This window comes from Dendrobates tinctorius, unplaced genomic scaffold, assembly GCF_039654945.1.
Source record: "Dendrobates tinctorius isolate UK_male_01 unplaced genomic scaffold, ASM3965494v1 ptg000015l, whole genome shotgun sequence".
In the NCBI taxonomy this organism is placed as follows: Eukaryota; Metazoa; Chordata; class Amphibia; order Anura; family Dendrobatidae; genus Dendrobates; species Dendrobates tinctorius.
In genome coordinates, this window is record NW_027361683.1 from 58332769 (window position 1) to 58354292 (window position 21524).

Here is a 21524-nt window from a genome sequence, read left to right on the forward strand (position 1 = left end):
CCATTCTCGCCTCCAGAGAGATACAGTCATAACAGAGCGCCACCGACAGTCATCGTAACAGAGCGCAACCGACAGTCATCATAACAGAGAGCGCAACCGACAGTCATCATAACAGAGAGCGCAACCGACAGTCATCATAACAGAGAGCGCAACCGACAGTCATCGTAACAGAGAGCGCAACCGACAGTCATCATAACAGAGAGCGCAACCGACAGTCATCATAACAGAGAGCGCAACCGACAGTCATCGTAAAAGAGCGCAACCGGACAGTCATCGTAACAGAGCGCAACCGACAGTCATCGTAACAGAGCGCAACCGACAGTCATCGTAACAGAGCGCAACCGACAGTCATCATAACAGAGCGCAACCGACAGTCATCATAACAGAGCGCAACCGACAGTCATCATAACAGAGCGCAACCGACAGTCATCATAACAGAGCGCAACCGACAGTCATCATAACAGAGCACATCCAACAGTCATCATGACAGAGCCCCACCGACAGTCATCATAAGAGAGCACATCCAACAGTCATCATGACAGAGCCCCACCGACAGTCACCATAAGAGAGCACATCCAACAGTCATCATGACAGAGCCCCACCGACAGTCATCATAAGAGAGCACAACTGACAGTCATAATAACAGCGCATTTGTCACGATCCCGCCTCACTGGTATGTAACGGACGGAGGGATGCGACTCACTGCCAACACACGGCTATCACAGGCGCAGGGGGGCTTATTTTTGTTATCCCACCGCTAGCACCATGTGACAAAAAACTGGCAAGCTAGTCTTTCCCTAACAATTTATCGCAGGGGGGTTATTTTAGATGCCCCACCACTGCTAACAATATTCCACGAACTGCCGGGATTTATGTATATCCCACTTTCTCAGTTCCACTTTGGAACTCACAGCTCTCCAGCACCCCCCTTACCCTCAGGTCAGTCAGGGAACTACACCTGGGATAATTGGTTACCGACCAGCTGCTTCAATGAGGTCTGGCCACCCGGCACGCTGCAGTGAGGGAATTATGAATGCTCTGGCCGCAGCCACCCAATTAGCTTATCAAATCCCTTTCTGTCACAGCCAGCAGTACCCGGGGGCCCAAATCACATTTCGCCACCACCAACTGCGATTCACTTAATCAGTTAATTAAGAGGGTCCGTAGCAACCTCCAAATTAGTAGCAATTATCTTAAAGTTTGTTTCTTTTTGTTTCTTAGAGCATGGAGACAGAGCTAATAAGTTTATGATTTATTCCCCAAAGGGGGCAGTGATTACACAGTACAAAGTTGAGACATTAGATATGTGCAATGCAAATCTACTATATAATTGTCTAATTCTGTCTGTTGAGAGCGCAATGTCATCAGCGGTGTTTCGCGCAAAGCATTACTGGGACCTGAAGATGCCAGGCGTGTGGTGAGAGGAGGGACAGAGTCCGGGGGCCGTTGGAAGGTGAGTATATCACTATTTTTTATTTTAACAGAGACTCTAGAATACCCGATGCGATAGAATCGGGCCACCATCTAGTGTATATATATATATATATATATATATATATATATATATATATATATATACACACATACTCACTTTATATATATATCTACTGCATAATTGTCTAATTGTGTCTGTCTTTCTGTCTGTCTGTAATGGAAATCCCGCCTCGCTGATTGGTCGCGGCAGTTAGGCCACAACCAATCAGCGACAGTTGCTTAGTAATCGCGGCAACATGGCCGCATTGTTTATTATACAGGCACATTACATCCGTTAAAGGCATCACTGCTGCATTGCTCATTACGCGAGGTCGGGCGCGTGGAAAGAAGATCGGAGGCGAGTATAACCTTTTTTTATTTTTTAATTTTATGGGTGTAACAGGAGTACATTAGGTAAGAGCAGAACAGTGACTGCAGCTCTGGGTGGGTGTAACTGGAGTACAATACATTAGGTAACAGCAGAACAGTGACTGCAGCTCTGGGTGTATCAATAGTATAACGTGGCACAGCTGTGTCGGTGCACAAAAGAAGGTTCCCACACCAGTATAGAATAATAAAAAAAATTTTTGCCACTCAACTCGTTGCAAAGATGAAGAATTTTTATTTGCAGTCACAAATATAGACGTTTCGGCTGTATCAAATAGCCTTCATCAGTAAACAAGACTGCTCCTATCTCTATAATTTTCTGGACATTATATTGTATGACCAATAGTAAATTAGGTGCTATTGGAGGTGATACCATCCACCATGTAAGAACTGGTATATAAACTATTAGATCTGTGACTTTGAAAAGCTCCAAAGGTTGCACCAACCAGAAGTTGGCATAAACGTCCTATGGCTATGCCTGAAGGGAATTGTCCCAAAGGGGATTACTTGTGGGATTGTTAAATCCTGTGACTCATAGAAAACCCCAATTTCACGCTGTAAGAACAGCAGCTGGCTGTAGTTTCAAATGTCTTGTTGGTGGGTGGCAGCAGGACCTGTGTGAACACGGCATCCACCTGCCACACCAGCGGTGGATGCCGTGTTCACACAGGTCCTGCTGCCACCCACCAACAAGACATTTGAAACTACAGCCAGCTGCTGTTCTTACAGCGTGAAATTGGGGTTTTCTATGAGTCACAGGATTTAACAATCCCACAAGTAATCCCCTTTGGGACAATTCCCTTCAGGCATAGCCATAGGACGTTTATGCTAACTTCTGGTTGGTGCAACCTTTGGAGCTTTTCAAAGTCACAGATCTAATAGTTTATATACCAGTTCTTACATGGTGGATGGCATCACCTCCAAAAGCACCTAATTTACTATTGGTCATACAATATAATGTCCAGAAAATTATAGCGATAGGAGCATCTTGTTTACTGATGAAGGCTATTTGATACAGCCGAAACGTCTATATTTGTGACTGCAAATAAAAATTCTTCATCTTTGCAACGAGTTGAGTGCCAAAAATTTTTGCAGCTCTGGGTGTAACTGGAGCACAATACATTAGGTAACAACAGAACAGTGACAGCAGCTCTGGGTGTAACTGGAGTTCACTACATTAGGTAACAGCAGAACAGTGACTGCTGCTTTGGGTGTAACTGGAGTGCATTACATTACGTAAGAGCAGAACAGTGACTGCAGCTCTAGGTATAACTGGAGTACAATACATTAGGTAAGAGCAGAACCTTTCCTGCAGCTCTGGGTGTAACTGGAGCACAATACATTAGGTAACAGCAGAACAGTGACAGCAGCTCTGGGTGTAACGAGTCCACTACATTAGGTAACAGCAGAACAGTAACAGCAGATCTGGGTGTAACTTACATTAGGTAAGAGCAGAACAGTGACTGCAGCTCTGGGTATAACTGGAGTACAATACAATAGGTAAGAGCAGAACCTTTTCTGCAGCTCTGGGTGTAACTGGAGTACACTACATTAGATAACAGCAGAGCAGTGACTGCAGCTCTGGGTGTAACTGGAGTACAATACATTAGGTAAGAGCAGAACGGTGACTGCAGCTCTGGGTCTAACTGGAGCACAATACATTAGGTAACAGCAGATCTGGGTGTAACTGGAGTACACTACATTAGATAACAGCAGAACAGTGACTGCAGCTCTGGGTGTAACATGAGTACATTAGGTAACAGCAGAACAGTGACTGCAGATCTGGGTGTAACTGGAGTACAATACGTTAACCCCTTCATGACCCAGCCTATTTTTACCTTAATGACCTGGCCATTTTTTGCAATTCTGACCAGTGTCCCTTTATGAGGTAATAACTCTGGAACGCTTCAACGCATCCTAGCGATTCTGAGATTGTTTTTTCGTGACATACTGGGCTTCATGTTAGTGGTAAATTTAGGGCAATAATTTTTGTGTTTATTTGTGAAAAAATCAGAAATTTTGCAAAAATGTTGAACATTTTGCAATTTTCACATTTTGAATTTTTATTCTGTTAAGCTAGAGAATTATGTGACACAAAATAGTTACTAATTAACATTTTCCACATGTCTACTTTACATCAGCACAATTTTGGAAACAAATTTTTTTTTGTTAGGAAGTTATAAGGGTTAAAAGTTGACCAGCGATTTCTCATTTTTACAACAAAATTTACAAAACCATTTTTTTTTTAGGGACCACCTCACATTTGAAGTCACTTTGAGGGGTCTATATGGCAGAAAATACCCAAAAGCGACACCATTCTAAAAACTGCACCCCTCAAGCTACTCAAAACTACATTCTACAAGATTATTAACCCTTCAGGTGCTTCACAGGAACTAAAGCAACGTGGAAGGAAAAAATGGACATTTTAATTTTTCCAACACAAATTTTCTTTTAGCATCATTTTTTTTCATTTTCACATGGGCAACAGGATAAAATGGATCCTAAAATTTGTTGGGCAATTTCTCCTGAGTACACTGATACCTAATATGTGGTCATAAACCACTGTTTGGGCGCACGGCAGGGCTCAGAAGGAAAGGAGCGCCATTTGACTTTTTGAATGGAAAATATGCTGGAATATTTAGCGCTTGCCATGTCGCATTTGGAGAGTCCATGTGTGCCTAAACATTGAAGCTTCCCCACAAGTGACCCCATTTTGGAAACTAGACCCCCAAAGGAACTTATCTAGATGCATAGTGAGCACTTTGAACCCCCAGGTGCTTCACAAATTGATCCGTAAAAAAAAGGACTTTTTTTTCCCAAAAATATCTTTTAGCCTCAGTTTTTTCATTTTCACATAGGCAACAGGATAAAATGGATCCTAAAATTTGTTGTGCAGTTTCTCCTGAGCACACCAATACCTCATATGTGGTCATAAACCACTGTTTGGGCGCACGGCAGGGCCCGGAAGGGAAGGAGCGCCATTTAACTTTTTGAGAGAAAAATTAGCTCTAATCGTTATCGGACACCATGTCGCGTTTGGAGAAGGGGCTCTAAACAGTGAAAACCCCCTACAAGTGACACCATTTTGGAAAGTAGACCCCTTATGGAACTTATATAGATGTGTAGTGAGCACTTTGAACCCCCAAGTGCTTCACAAAAGTTTATAATGTAGAGCAGTGAAAATAAAAAACTTTTTTTTCCTCAAAAATGATTTTTTAGCACGCTATTTTTTATTTTCACATGGCTAACAGGAGAATTTGGACCACAAAAGTTGTTATCCAGTTTGTCCTGAGTACGCTGGTACCCCATATGTGGGGGGAACCACTCTTTGGGCGCACGGCAGGGCTCAGAAGGGAAGGAGCGCCATTTGACTTTTTTAAATGAAAATTAGCTCCAATCGTTAGCGGACACCATGTCGTGTTTGGAGATCCCCTGTGTGCCTAAACTTTGAAGCTCCCCCGCAAATGACCCCATTTTGGAAACTGGACCCCCTAAGGAACTTATCTAGATGCATAGTGAGCACTTTGAACCCCCAGGTGCTTCACAGAAGTTTATAACGCAGAGCCGTGAAAATAAAAAATATTTTTTTTTCCTAAAAAAAATATTTGTTAGCCCGCAATTTTTTTTTCACAAGGATAACAGGATAAATTGGACCCCAAAAGTTGTTCTACAGTTTGTCCTGAGTACGCTGGTACCCCATATGTGGGGGGGGGACCACTGTTTGGGCACACGTCGGGGCTTGGAAGGGAAGTAGTGACATTTTGAAATGCTGACTTTGATGGCATGCTCTGCGGGCGTCATGTTACATTTTCAGAGCCCCTGTGTGCCTAAACAGTAGAAACCCCCCACATGTGACCTCATTTTGGAAACTAGACCCCCCAAGGAACTTATCTAGATGTGTGGTAAGCACCTTGAACCCCCAAGTGCTTCACAGAAGTTTATAACGCAGAACCGTGAAAATAAAAAATAATTTTTTTTCCTAAAAAAAAAAAGATTTTTAGCCCGCAATTTTTTTTTCACAAGGGTGACAGGATAAATTGGACCCCAAAAGTTGTTGTCCAGTTTGTCCTGAATACGCTGATACCCCATATGTGGGGGATGACCACTGTATGGGCACACGTCAGGGCTCGGAAGGGAAGTAGTGACATTTTGAAATGCTGACTTTGATGGAATGGTCTGCGGGCATCATGTTACATTTGCAGAGCCCTTGATGTACCTAAACTGTGTAAACCCCCCACAAGTGACCCCATTTTAGAAACTAGACCCCATAAGGAACTTGCCTAGATGTGTGGTGAGCACCTTGAACCCCCAAGTGCTTCACAGAAGATTCTAACGCAGAGCCATGAAAATAAAAAATAATTTTTTTCCCTCAAAAAATGATTTTTTAGCTCGCAATTTTTTATTTTCACAAGGGTAACAGGAGAAATTGGACCCCAAAAGTTGTTTTCCAGTTTGTCCTGAGTACGCTGGTACCCCATATGTGGGGGGGAACCATTGTTTAGGCACACGTCAGGGCTTGGAATGGAAGTAGTGACGTTTTGTAATGCAGACTTTGATGGAATAGTCTGTGGTCGTCATTACGTTTGTGTGCCTGATGTGCCTAAAGAGTGGAAACCCCTCACAAGTGACCCCGTTTTGGAAACTATACCTTCCAAGGAACTTATGTAGATGTGTTGTGAGCACTTTGAACCCCCAAGTGCTTCACAGAAGTTTATAATGCAGAAACGTGAAAATGAAAAAATCATTTTTTTTCCACAAAAATAATTTTTTAGCCCCCAATTTTTTATTTTCCCAAGGGTAACAGGAGAAATTAGTCCTCAAATGTTGTTGTGCAATTTTTCCTGAGTACGCTGATACCCCATATGTTGGGGTAAACCACTGTTTGGGCACACGTCGGGGCTTGGAAGGGAGGGAGCACCGTTTGACTTTTTGAACGCAAAAATTGGCTGGAATCAATGGTTGCACCATGTCGCGTTTGGAGACCCCCTGATGTGCCTAAACAGTGGAAACCCATTAATTCTAACTTCAACCCTAACCCCAACACACCCCTAACCACAGCCCTAACTCCAACACATCCCTAACCCTAACCATAAGCCTAACCCTAATTCCAACCCTAACCCTAATTCCAACCATAATTCCAACCCTAACCATAATTCCAACGCTAACCCTATTTCCAACCCTAACCCTCTTTCCAATCCTAACCCTAACTCTAATGGAAAAATAAAAATATTTTCTTTATTTTATTAGTTGTGCCTACCAATGGAGGTGATAATCGGGGGGTTTATTTACTTTTTATTTCATTTTGATCACTGTGAGAATGATCAAAATGAAAGAATGGAATCTGCAGCCGGCAGATTTGGGCGGGCGCACTGTGCATGCGCCCGCCATTTTCCAAGATGGCGGCGCCCATGATCCGGACCCGCGGGACACCGGGAGCGACAGGGGGACTCAGAAGGTACGGGGGGGGTGAGGGGGGATCGGAAGCTGGCGGGGAGCGGAGGGAATGGGAAGGGGGGGGCAGATGATGACAGCGGCGGCAGATAGCCGCTGTCATTCAGTGGTGGGGGGGTGATCGCTGGTGGGGGGGTCGAATCGGTGTCTCCAGCCATGTCCGATGCTACTGCAGCATCGGCCATGGCTGGATTGTAATATTTCATCAATTTTCATTGATGAAATATTACTATCGCTCTGATTGGCTGTTTCACTTTTAACAGCCAATCAGAGCGATCGTAGCCACGTGGGGGCGAAGCCACGTGCCCTGTGGTGAATTACAAAGCCCCCTGTATCTGTGGGTCAGGTGACCTTTCATTGACCCCGGTCACCCGACCCGCAGGGGGGCTTTGAAGTCATGACACAGGGTATGTGTCATGGGTCAGATTGGCACCGAATTTCATGGCGCATACTGTTGTGAACTCTGCTCCACCAGTTGAGAGTTCTTCCGTTCTCCCTCTCGTGGTGACAGGAGGTAGTGAGGTTGGTTTAATTGGTAGTGATCTGCCACCTGATGAGGAGGATAAAGATTGGATCTCTGGAGTATCAGACTAGATATAAGACAGCTGACGCCCTATCCTGGTGCTGGTGATTCAGTCTGCTTCTCAGGTCTTGGACTTCAGCTCTGTTCCAGTCTTCTCAAGTTAAGTTTGTTTTTGCTATTGTTCACACTTGCTCTTGTTGGTCAATTCAGTTTTTTGTGGTCAGCCAGCCCCTGCTGGTGTAGTGCTGAATTTCCACTCCTATTTATCTGTATTTGCCTTTTGGTCCCTTATTAGATTGGCCTCTTTTTTCTCTGTCTCAGAATATTTCAGAGTGCTGATATAGTGGGAGAAGTCTAGTGACTTCAGGGTTAATTTTGCTATCAGAAGTGTTGGACATTATTTTGGTAGGGTTTTTGGCAGATTGCAGACAGTGTCTTTCCTTTCCTTTCCTTTCTAGTTAGTCGGGCCCCATCATTTGCTCAGCCTATTTTTCTGCCTTTGTTTGTGTTTTCATCTTGTTTCACCGTCAATACATGTGGGGGGCTGTCTTTCCTTTGGGGTCTGCTCTGGGGCAGTTAGTTTTCCTCTTTTCCTGCTTTAGGCTTATGTAGCTCTCCGGTTGTGACGAGGCGTCTAGGATCATTGTAGGTACGCTCCACGACTGCTGCTAGTTGTGTGGTAAGATCAGGGATCTGCAATCTGCATAGTTACCAACCTCTCTGGTTTTCTGAGACTTGGCTTGTGTTGTTTTTTCCTCCTCGGTGACACATTCATAACAGAATCACCAGCCATACCGCAGATTCTAGAGTACTCAAAAGCAGGAGAAAGTTGTTTAAAAAGAAAAGAAAAAAGTGTCAGAATTTTTTTTTTTAATTATATTTTTTCCTCTTTTTCTCTGGGGCCGTAGGAGGATTTTTTTTTCCTCGCCTAATGGAGATTAAGCAACTGTCTGATCGTGTGCAGCAACTTGCTGCTGAAGTACAGGGAATTTCCACCTATTTCACTCAGTCACATGCTGCTGAAACTCAGGATTCCTACTCCTGATGTGTTTTCTGGGGATCGGTCTAAATTTCCGAATTTTAAGAATAATTGTAAATTATTTGTGGCCTTGAAGCCTAACTCATCAGGCAGCTCTGTGCAGCAGGTTAAAATTGTCATCTCCTTGCTGTGCGGCGATCCCCAGGATTGGGCTTTTTCTCTGACACCTGAAAATCCTATTCTGACTAATGTGGATGCATTTTTTCAGGCCTTGGGGTTGTTGTATGATGAACCTAATGCCGTTGATCAAGCGGAGAGAACTCTGTTGGCATTAGACCAGGGTCAGGATCCTGCAGAGCTGTACTGTCAAAAATTCCAAAAATTCCTTACTACATGGAATGATAGTGCATTGGCAACTCTCTTTCGGAAAGGTTTATCAGAGACCGTAAAAGATGTTATGGTGGGATTTCCTGTTCCCTCTGGTCTGGATGGCTCTGTCATTAGCCATTCAAGTTGAGCGGCGTTTACGTGAACGTAAAACTACACGGGAGGCGCTGCCACCTTTTGAACAAATGTCTGAACCTGTGCAATGTGATGGGGTTTTGTCTAGGGCGCAACGTCAGGAGTTTAGAAGGCGTAATAAGCTGTGTTTTTTCTGTGGAGACGCCTCTCATACTATTTCTGTCTGCCCTAAACGAGAGAAACGTTTTGCACACACATTTGCTGTGGGCAGTGTACAACCTAAGTTCCTTTTCGCAATTACTCTGGTCTGCTCCTTGTCCACATTTTCCACTAAGGCTTTTGTGGATTCAGGAGCAGCTCTGAATCTGATGGATTTGGACTTTGCTAAACGTTGTGGTTTTTCCATGATGCCTCTGCAGACACCTATTCCTTTGAGGGGTATTGATGCCACTCCTTTGGCGGAGAATAAACCTCAGTATTGGACCCAGGTGATAATGAGAGTTGCCCCAGACCACCAAGAAAATTGTAAATTTTGGGTGCTGCATAATTTGCATGATACTATTGTTCTGGGTTTCCCCTGGTTGCAATCTCATAACCCAGTTTTGGATTGGAAATCTGTTTCTGTGGTGAGTTGGGGTTGTCAGTGTGTTCTTTGGGACTCCTGTTTTCTCCACCTCTCCTTAATCTCATGATATTCCTGATTATCTGGCTGATTTCTCTGATGTATTTAGTGAGAGTAAGTCTGCGTCTTTGCCTCCTCATAGGAGTTATGACTGTGCAATTGACTTGATGCCTGGGTGTAAATTTCCCAAGGGTCGGCTTTTCAACTTATCTGTACCCGAACATGATACTATGCGATCCTATATTAAGGAGTTGTTGGAGAAGGGTCATTTTAGACCATCCTCATCACCTTTAGGCGCTGGATTTTTTTTGTGGCCAAGAAAGATGGTTCATTAAGACAGTGTATTGATTATCGTTCCCTTAACAAAATGACGGTTAAATATCAGTACCCGTTACCTCTGATGTCTGATTTATTCTCCAGAGTTAAGAGTGCCTGCTGGTTTACTAAGCTTGACCTCAGGGGGGCGTATAATCTTATTCGCATCAAGCACGGGGATGAATGGAAGACGGCGTTTAATACTCCGGAGGGACATTTTGAGTACCTGGTGATGCCTTTTGGGCTCTCTAATGCCCCTTCTGTCTTCCAGTCCTTTATGAATGATATTTTCCGAGACTTTGTGGATAAGTTTTTGATCATCTATCTGGATGATATTTTGATCTTTTCTAGTGATTGGGATTCCCATGTGGAACATGTCCGGACTGTGTTCCGGATTTTGAGGGAGAATTCCCTGTTTGTTAAGGGATCGAAATGCCTCTTTGGTGTACAGAGGATTTCATTTTTGGGATTTATCTTATCTCCATCAACTATTGAAATGGACCCGGCCAAGGTACAGGCCATTTATGATTGGGTTCAGCCTACTTCTTTGAAGGCTCTCCAGAAGTTTTTGGGTTTTGCTAATTTCTATCGTAAATTTATAGGTAATTTTTCTAGTATTGTCAAACCACTGACTGATCTGACCAAGAAGGGAGCTGATGTGCTGAATTGGTTTCCTGAGGCTGTCTCAGCATTTCGGGAACTTAAGCGGAGATTTACTTCAGCTCCAGTTTTACGGCAACCTGATGTCTCACTTCCATTTCAGGTGGAGGTAGACACTTCTGAGATTGGTGCAGGAGCTGTTTTGTCCCAAAAAGACCCTGTGACTTCTAAGATGAATCCCTGTGCCTTCCTTTCTCGAAAGTTTTCCCCATCTGAACGCAACTATGACGTGGGGAATCGGGAATTGCTGGCCATGAAATGGGCATTTGAGGAGTGGAGACATTGGTTGGAAGGAGCTAGACATCAATTTGTGGTCCTCACCGATCACAAGAATCTGATTTATGTGGAGTCAGCCAAACGCTTGAATCCTAGACTGGCTAGATGGGCCTTGTTTTTCACGCGTTTTAATTTTGTGGTCTCTTTTCTTCCGGGCACTAAGAATGTTAAGGCAGACGCCCTTTCTAGGAGTTTCTTTGCTGATTCTCTTAATGTGACCGAGCCTACTACTATCCTAGGTGAGGGGGAAGTTCTTTCTGCCATTTCGCCCGATTTGAAACGCGCCCTGGAGGAATTTCAGGAGGATAGGCCTGAGCGTTGCCCTATGGGAATATTGTATGTTCCTGACCAGTGGAGAAAGAGAGTGTTGTCTGAAGTCCATTGCTCTGCATTGGCTGGTGATCCAGGTATATTTGGTACCAGAGATTTGGTGAGTCGGTCGTTTTGGTGGCCTGCCTTGTCTCATGATGTCAGGAATTTTGTACAGTCCTGTGGAACTTGTTCTCGGTCTAAACCCTGTTCTCGTTCTAGTGGGTTGCTGATGCCCCTGCCGGTGCCCAAGAGGCCATGGACCCATATCTCAATGGATTTTATTTCTGATCTTCCTGTCTCTCAGAGAATGACTTATCTGGGTGATTTGTGATAGATTTTCGAAGATGGTCCATCTTGTACCACTCCCAAAGTTGCCATCTTCTGCTGAGTTGGTACCCTTGTTTTTACAACAGGTGGTTCGGTTACACGGGATTCCTGAGAACATTGTGTCCGATAGAGGGGTCCAGTTTGTTTTCAGATTCTGGAAAGCCTTTTGTTCCAATCTGGGAATTTAGTTATCCTTCTCCTCCGCGTTTCATCCCCAGACCAATGGGCAGACTGAGAGAACAAACCAGACCCTGGAGTCTTATTTAAGATGTTTTATATCTGCTGATCAAGATGATTGGGTCTCATTTTTGCCCTTGGCCGAATTTGCGCTGAACAATAGAGCTAGTTCTGCCACTTTGATGTCACCCTTTTTCTGTAATTTTGGGTTTCATCCTCGATTCTCTTCAGGGCAAGTGGAATCTTCGTCCTGCCCAGGTGTGGACACTGTGGTTGTGAGAATGCAGCAGATATGGGACCAAGTGGTGGATAAGTTGTCACTCTCTCAGGAAAAGGCCCAGCGTTTTTCCAACCGGCATAGGACAATTGGTCCCCGGTTTAGAGTGGGTGATATGGTTTGGTCGTCGTCTAAGAATATTCCTATGAAGATTGCATCTCCAAAATTTAAGCCAAGATTTATTGGACCTTATAAGATTTTGGAGATTCTTAATCCTGTTTCTTTTCGATTGGCTCTTCCAGTTACGTTCAAAATCCATAATGTATTTCACAAGTCACTGTTGAAGAGGTTTGTTGAGCCAGTAGTTCCTGTGGCGGCACCTCCTGACCCTGTGTTGGTTAAAGGCAATGTGGAATATGAGGTAGAGAAAATATTGGATTCTCGTTTGGTTAGACGGAGACTCCAGTATTTGCTCAAATGGAAGGGTTATGGCCAGAAGGATAATTCTTGGGTCTCTGACTCAGATATTCATGCCAATAAATTGATTCGTGCTTTTCACCGGGCCCATCCTGATCGGCCTGGTGGCATGGATGAGGGTTCGGTGACCCCTCCTCAAGGGGGGGTACTGTTGTGAACTCATTTTCTGCTCCACCAGTTGAGAGTTCTCCTTCCGTTCTCCCTCTGGTGGTGACAGGAGGTAGTGAGGTTGGTTTAATTGGTAGTGATCTGCCACCTGATGAGGAGGATGACGATTGGATCTCTGGAGTATCAGACTGGATATAAGACAGCTGACGCCCTATCGTGGTGCTGGTGATTCAGTCTGCTTCTCAGGTTTTGGACTTCAGCTCTTCTCCAGTCTTCTCAAGTTAAGTTTGTTTTTGCTATTGTTCACACTTGCTCTTGTTGGTCAATTCAGTTTTTTGTGGTCAGCCAGCCCCTGTTGGGGTTGTGCTGAATTTCCACTCCTATTTATCTGTATTTGCCTTTTGGTCCCTTATTAGATTGGCCTCTTTTTGCTCTGTCTCAGAATATTTCAGAGTGCTGATATAGTGGGAGAAGTCTAGTGACTTCAGGGTTAATTTTGCTATCAGAAGAGTTGGACATTATTTTGGTAGGGTTTTTGGCAGATTGCAGACAGTGTCTTTCCTTTCCTGTCCTTTCTAGTAAGTCGGGCCCCATCATTTGCTCAGCCTATTTTTCTGCCTTTGTTTGTGTTTTCATCTTGTTTCACAGTCAATACATGTGGGGGGCTGTCTTTCCTTTGGGGTCTGCTCTGGGGCAGTTAGTTTTCCTCTTTTCCTGCTTTAGGCTTATGTAGCTCTCCGGTTGTGACGAGGCGTCTAGGATCATCGTAGGTACGCTCCACGACTGCTGCTAGTTGTGTGGTAAGATCAGGGATCTACAATCTGCATAGTTACCAACCTCTCTGGTTTTCTGAGACCTGGTGTTATGAACGAGTCACCTTAGGAAGCAAACACAAAAATAGTAGCTACGTCAAGAAAACCAGAGATGTTGGCCACTATCAGATTGCAGACCCCTGAACCTACCAACACAACTAGCAGTAGCCGTGGGGGGTTCCTACGGTGCCCTAGACCCCTCGATCACAGCCGGAGAGCTAAATAGCCTAAAGACAGAAAGGGAAATCTAAACTGCCCCATAGCAGACCCCAAAGTAATAGGCAGCCCCCAACATATAATGACGGTGAAGCAAGATGAAAAAACACTCACACAGGTAGAAAGAGAGACTGAGCAAATGGTGGGGCCCAAGCTAACTACATAGGACAGGAAAGGAAGGTTGCTGTCTGCAATCTGCAAAAACCCTTTCAAAGACAATGGCCAACAAACTGATATGAAAAAAGACCCTGAAGACGCTAAGCTTCAAAAATACTATATCAGTACTCAGGTATTTTCTGAAGACAGAGCAAAAAGGAATTCAGCTCACCCAGCAGGGAATGGCAGAAATCCAGAAAAACAAAGCAAAACAAGGTCAAAACACAAATGCAAAAGAAGAGCAGAAAACTTAGCTTTTGAGGAGCAGGACTTCAGACTGGTCTCTAAGAATCCCTCAGAGAAATCACCCGCAGGGCAGAAGGGCGTCGGCAGCCTTATATCCAGTCCGTAACTCCACTCAGCCAGTCATCCTCATTAGGCTCAGGTGCCTGATAATCAGGCTCACTACCTTCCTTTACCAGAAGAGGGAGTTCACCAGACCTCAGTAGCAAAGGGGAAAATGAACTCACAACAGTACCTCCCCCTTGAGGAGGGGTCACCGAACCCTCAACCACACCACCAGGGCCATCAGGGTGAGCCAGATGAAAGGCACGCACCAATCTTTTGGCATGAATATCAGAGGCAGAGACCCAGGAATTATCCTCCTGACCATAACCCTTCCACTTAACCAAATACTGGAGTCTCCATCTAGCCAGACGGGAATCCAGTATTTTCTCTACCTCATATTCCATGTTACCTTCAACCAATACAGGGTCTGGAGGTGCCACCCCAGGAACAACTGGTTCAACAAACCTCTTCAACAAGGCCTTATGGAACACATTATGGATTTTAAATGTGACAGGAAGGGCCAAACGAAAAGAGACCGGATTAATAATCTCCAAAATCTTGTAAGGTCCAATGAATCTAGGCTTAAACTTAGGAGAAGCCACCTTCATAGCAATACTTTTTGATGATAACCACACCATATCACCAACCTTAAACTGGGGACCAATGGTCCTAGGTCGGATGGAAAACCGCTGGGCCTTTTCCTGAGAGAGAGAGAACTTATCCACCACTTGGTCCCAGATCTGGTGCATTCTCTCCACCACAGTGTCAACACCTGGGCAGGCAGAAGGCTCCACCTGCCCTGAAGAAAATCGAGGATGAAACCCAAAGTTACAAAAAAAAGGTGACATCAAAGTGGCAGAACTAGCTCTATTATTTAAAGCAAATTCGGCCAAGGGCAAAAATGAAACCCAATCATCCTGATCAGCGGAAATAAAACATCTCAAATATGACTCCAAGGTCTGGTTTGTTCTCTCTGTCTGCCCATTGGTCTGAGGGTGAAAAGCAGAGGAGAAGGACAACTGAATTTCCAGCTTGGAACAGAAAGTCCTCCAAAATCTAGAAACAAACTGAACTCCTCTGTCAGATACAATGTTCTCAGGAATCCCGTGCAAGCGAACCACCTGTTGCAAAAACAGGGGCACCAACTCAGAGGAAGACGGTAACTTAGGGAGTGGTACAAGATGAACCATCTTAGAGAACCTATCACAAATCACCCAAATAACAGTCATTCTTTGAGAGACAGGCATATCAGAGATGAAATCCATTGAAATATGGGTCCATGGCCTCCTGGGGACCGGCAAAGGCATCAACAACCCACTAGAGCGAGAACAAGATTTAGACCGGGAGCAAGTCCCACAGGACTGCACAAAATTCCTGACATCATGAGACAAGGCGGGCCACCAAAAAGACCGACTCACCAGATCTCTAGTACCAAAAATACCTGGATGACCAGCCAATGCAGAGCAATGAACTTCAGACATCACTCTCTTCTTCCACTGGTCAGGAACATACAACTTTCCACTGGGACAACGCTCAGGTTTGTCCTCCTGGAACTCTTCCAGAGCACGTCTCAAATTGGGCGAGATGGCAGAAAGAACTACCCCTTCGCCTAAGATGGTAGCAGGTTTGGTCACCACAGGAGAATCAGCAAAGAAACTCCTAGAGAGTGCGTCTGCCTTGACATTCTTAGTTCCAGGAAGAAAAGAAACCACAAAATCAAAACGTGTAAAAAACAAGGCCTACCTAGCCTGTCTAGGGTTCAAGCGCTTAGCCGACTCTAGATAAATCAAATTCTTGTGGTCAGTGAGGACTACGACTTGATGTTTAGCTCCCTCCAACCAATGTCTCCACTCCTCAAATGCCCATTTCATGGCCAACAGTTCCCGATTCCCCACATCATAGTTACGTTCAGATGGAGAGAACTTTCGGGAAAAGAAAGCACAGGGATTCATTTTAGATGTTACAGGATCCTTTTGGGACAAAACAGCTCCTGCACCAATCTCAGAAGCATCCACCTCTACCTGGAACGGGAGTGAGACATCAGGTTGCCGCAAAACCGGGGCGGAGGTGAATCTTCGCTTCAGCTCCTGAAAGGAAGAAACAGCCTCCGGAGACCAATTCAACACATCAGCACCCTTCTTAGTCAGATCAGTCAATGGCTTGGCAATACTAGAAAATTTTGCTATAAATTTCCGATAAAAATTAGCAAAACCCAAAAACTTCTGGAGGGCCTTCAAAGAAGTGGGCTGAACCCAATCATAAATGGCCTGTACCTTGGCTGGATCCATTTCAATAGTTGACGGAGACAAAATAAATCCCAAAAAAGAAATCCTCTGTACTCCAAAAAGGCATTTCGATCCTTTGACATACAGGGAATTCTCCCTCAAGATCCGGAACACAGTCCGAATATGTTCCACATGAGAATCCCAATCCTTGGAGAAGATCAAAATATCATCCAGATAGATAATCAAAAATTTATCGACAAAGTCTCGGAAAATATCGTTCATGAAGCACTGGAAGACAGAAGGGGCATTAGTGAGCCCAAAAGGCATCACCAGGTACTCAAAATGTCCCTCCGGAGTATTAAACGCCGTCTTCCATTCATCCCCATGCTTAATGCGGATAAGATTATACGCCCCCTGAGGTCAAGCTTGGTAAACCAGCAAGCACCTTTAACTCTAGAGAATAGATCCGATAGGGGTAACGGATACTGATATTTAACAGTAATTTTGTTGAGGGCACGATAATCAATACAAGGTCTCAATGATCCATCCTTTTTGGCCACAAAAAAAAAACCGGCACCTAAGGGTGACGAGGATGGTCTAATATGACCCTTCTCCAACGCCTCCTTAATATAGGATCGCATAGCCTCGTGCTCGGGTACAGATAAATTGAAGAGCCGACCCTTGGGAAATTTACACCCCGGGCTCAGTTCAATTGCACAGTCATAACTCCTATGAGGAGGCAAAGACGCAGACTCATTCTCACTAAATACATCATAAAAGTCCGCCAAATAGTCAGGAACATCATGCGACTGAGGAGAGGTGGAAAACACCAGAGCCTCACTAAAGGCACACCGACAACCCCAACTCACCACAGACACAGATTTCCAATCCAAAACTGGATTATGAATTTGTAACCAGGGAAACCCCAGAACAATGGTATCATGCAGATTATGCAACACCAAAAATCTGCAATTTTCTTGATGGTCTGGGGTGACCCGCATTACCACCTGGGTCCAAAACTGAGGTTTATTTTTTGCCAAAGGGGTAGCATCAATCCCCCTCAAAGGGATGTGCGTCTGCAGAGGTGTCATCGGAAATCCACAACGTTTAGCAAAATCCAAGTCCATTAGGTTTAGGGCTGCTCCCGAATCCACAAAAGCCTTGGCGGAAAATGTGGACAGGGAGCAGATCAGAGTAATTGCCAGAAGAAACTTAGGTTGAACACCACCAACAGAAAACGTGTGTGCAAAGCGTTTCTCTCGTATAGGACAGACAGAAATAATATGCGAGGCATCTCCACAGAAAAAACACAGCTTATTACGCCTTCTGAACTCCTGACGCTGCTCCCTGGACAGAACTCTATCACATTGCATAGGTTCAGACATTTGTTCAACAGGTGGCAGCGTTTCCCGTATAATTTTACGTTCACGTAAACGCCGATCAACCTGAATGGCTAATGACATAGAATCGTCAAGACCAGAGGGAACAGGAAATCCCACCATAGTATCTTTTACGGCTTCTGACAAACCCTTCCGAAAGAGAGCAGCCAAGGCACTATCATTCCAGGTAGTAAGGACCGCCCACTTTTGGAATTTTTGACAGTACACTTCTGCAGAATCTCGACCCTGGTTCAATGCCAGCAGGGTCCTTTCAGCCTGATCAATAGCATTAGGTTCGTCATATAACAACCCCAAGGCTTGAAAAAACGCGTCCACATCAGTCAAAACAGGATCATCTGGTTTCAAAGAAAACGCCCAATCCTGGGGATCGCCACGCAGCAAAGAGATAACAATTTTAACCTGCTGCGCGGAGCTCCCTGACGAGTTAGGCTTCAAGGCAAAAAATAATTTACAATTATTTTTGAAATTCAAAAATTTAGACCAATCCCCAAAAAATACATCAGGTGTAGGAATCTTTGGTTCAGCAGCATGAGAATGAGCAAGGTAGGCGGAAATTCCCCGCACTTCCGCAGCGAGCTGCTCCACACGATCAGACAATTGCTTTATCTCCATTGAGAGAAAAAAAAATTCCCCCTACGGCCTCAGAGATATAGAGGAAAAAATATACACACTTTTTTTTTTTTTTTTTTTTTACAATTCTTTCCTGCTATTGAGTACCCTAGGATCTGCGGTATGGCGGGTGATTCTGTTATGAACGAGTCACCGTAGGAGGCAAACACAAAAATAGTAGCTACGTCCAGAAAACCAGAGATGTTGGCCACTATCAGATTGCAGACCCCTGAACCTACCAACACAACTAGCAGTAGCCGTGGGGGGTTCCTACGGTGCCCTAGACCCCTCGATCACAGCCGGAGAGCTAAATAGCCTAAAGACAGAAAGGGAAATCTAAACTGCCCCAGAGCAGACCCCCAAAGTAATAGGCAGCCCCCAACATATAATGACGGTGAAGCAAGATGAAAAAACACTCACACAGGTAGAAAGAGAGACTGAGCAAATGGTGGGGCCCAAGCTAACTACATAGGACAGGAAAGGAAGGTTGCTGTCTGCAATCTGCAAAAACCCTTTCAAAGACAATGGCCAACAAACTGATATGAAAAAAAACCCTGAAGACGCTAGGCTTCAAAAATACTATATCAGTACTCAGGTATTTTCTGAAGACAGAGCAAAAAGGAATTCAGATCACCCAGCAGGGAATGGCAGAAATCCAGAAAAAAAAAGCAAAACAAGGTCAAAACACAAATGCAAAAGAAGAGTAGAAAACTTAGCTTTTGAGGAGCAGGACTTCAGACTGGTCTCTAAGAATCCCTCAGAGAAATCACCCGCAGGGCAGAAGGGCGTCGGCAGCCTTATATCCAGTCCGTAACTCCACTCAGCCAGTCATCCTCATTAGGCTCAGGTGCCTGATAATCAGGCTCACTACCTTCCTTTACCAGAAGAGGGAGTTCACCAGACCTCAGTAGCAAAGGGGAAAATGAACTCACAACACCTGGCTTGTGTTGTTTTTTCCTCCTCGGTGACCCATTCATAACAGCATACGCTGTGTCACAGGTTGGGAAGGGGTTAAGTAACAGAACAGTGACTGCAGCTCTGGGTGTAACTTGCGTACAATACATTAGGTAACAGCAGAAAAGTGACTGCAGCTCTAGGTGTAACTGGAGTACAATACATTAGGTAAGATCTGAACAGTGACTGCAGCTTTGGCTGTAACTGGAGTATAATACATTAGGTAAGAGCAGAACGGTGACTGCAGCTCTGGGCGTAACTGGACTACAATACATTAGGTAAAAGCAGAACAGTGACTGCAGCTCTGGGAGTAACTGGAGTTCAATACATTAGATAACAGCAGAACAGTGACTGCAGATCTGGGTGTAACTGGAGTACACTACATTAGGTAACAGCAGAACAGTGACTGCAGCTCTGGGTGTAACAGGAGTACATTAGGTAACAGCAGAACAGTGACTGCATATCTGGGTGAAACTGGAGTACAATACATGAGGTAACAGCAGAACAGTGACTGCAGCTCTGGGTGTAACTTGCGTACAATGCATTAGGTAAGAGCAGAACAGTGACTGCAGCTCTGGGAGTAACTGGAGTACAATGCATTAGGTAAGATCTGAACAGTGACTGCAGCTCTGGCTGTAACAGGAGTATAATACATTAGGTAAGAGCAGAACAGTGACTGCAGCTCTGGGTGTAACTGGACTACAATACATTAGGTAAAAGCAGAACAGTGACTGCAGCTCTGGGATTAACTGGAGTACAATACATTAGGTAACAGCAGAACAGTAACAGCAGCTCTGGGTGTAACAGGAGTATAATACACTAGATGGTGGCCCGATTCTATTGCATCGGGTATTCTAGAGTCTCTGTTAAAATAAAAAATAGTTATATACTCACCTTCCGACGACCCCCGGACTCTGTCCCTCCTCTCACCATGCTCCCGGCATCTTCCGGTCCCAGTAATGCTTAGCAAGAAGGGCTGGAGATGACGTCACTCTAGCAAGAGCGCGGAATCATCTGCGGTGTTTCGCGCTAAGCATTACTGGGACCGGAAGATGCCGGGAGCATGGTGAGAGGAGAGAAAGAGTCCAGGGGCCGTTGGGAGGCGAGTATATCACTATTTTTATTTTAACAGAGACTCACAGAGAGCCTCCACTGTTATGAATGAGTGACCGTAGGAGGCAGACACAAAAATAGAAGCTACGTCCAGAAAACCAGAGGAGCTGGCAACTATCCGATTGCAGTCCCCTGAACCTATCAACACAACTAGCAGTAGCCGTGGGGGGTACCTACGGTGCCCTAGACCCCTCGAACACAGCCGGAGAACTATATAGCCTAAAGATAGAAAGGGAAATCTAAACTGCCCCAGAGCAGACCCCAAAGTAAAAGGCAGCCCCCAACATATAATGATGGTGAAGCAAGATGAATAAACACTGACACAGATAGAAAGATAGGCTGAGCAAACGTTGGGGCCCAATCTAATCTAAACAGGAAAGGAAAGGAAAGCTGCTGTCTGCAATCGGCAAAAAACCCTATCAAAAACATAGGCCAGCAAGCTGAAATGGAAAAAGGCCCTGAAGCAACTAAGCTTCAAAACTAAATCAGCACTCTGGTATTTTCAGGAGACAGAGCTAAGGAGTTCAGCTCACCCCAGCAGGGAATGGCTGAAATCCAGAAAAAACAAAGCAAGGACAAATGCAAAAAGCAAGGAAGAAAACTTAGCTTTAGCAGAGCAGGAATTCAGACTGGACTCCAAGGATACCACAGAGAAATCACCCGCAGGGAAAATGGGCGTAGGCAGCCTTATATCCAGTCTGTGACTCCACTCAGCCAGTCATCATCATTAATCTCAGGTGTCTGATAATCAGGCTCACTACCTCTCCTTACCAGAAGAGGGAGTTCCTCGGGCCTCAGTGATGAAGGTGAAAATGAACTCATAACAGTACCTCCCCCTTGAGGAGGGGTCACCGAACCCTCAACCACGCCACCAGGGCGATCGGGGTGTGCCTGATGAAAGGCACGCACCAATCTTTTGGCATGAACATCAGAGGCAGAGACCCAGGAATTATCCTCCTGACCATAACCCTTCCACTTAACCAAA

The 21524-nt window shown here is 44.8% G+C and overlaps 1 long non-coding RNA gene across 1 annotated transcript in view; it reads right to left on the bottom strand.

The window, feature by feature from the left end:
- The window catches only part of LOC141077874 (uncharacterized), a 95265-nt gene that overhangs the window by 57058 nt on the left and 16683 nt on the right, over positions 1 to 21524 (bottom strand). The window lies entirely within an intron of this gene.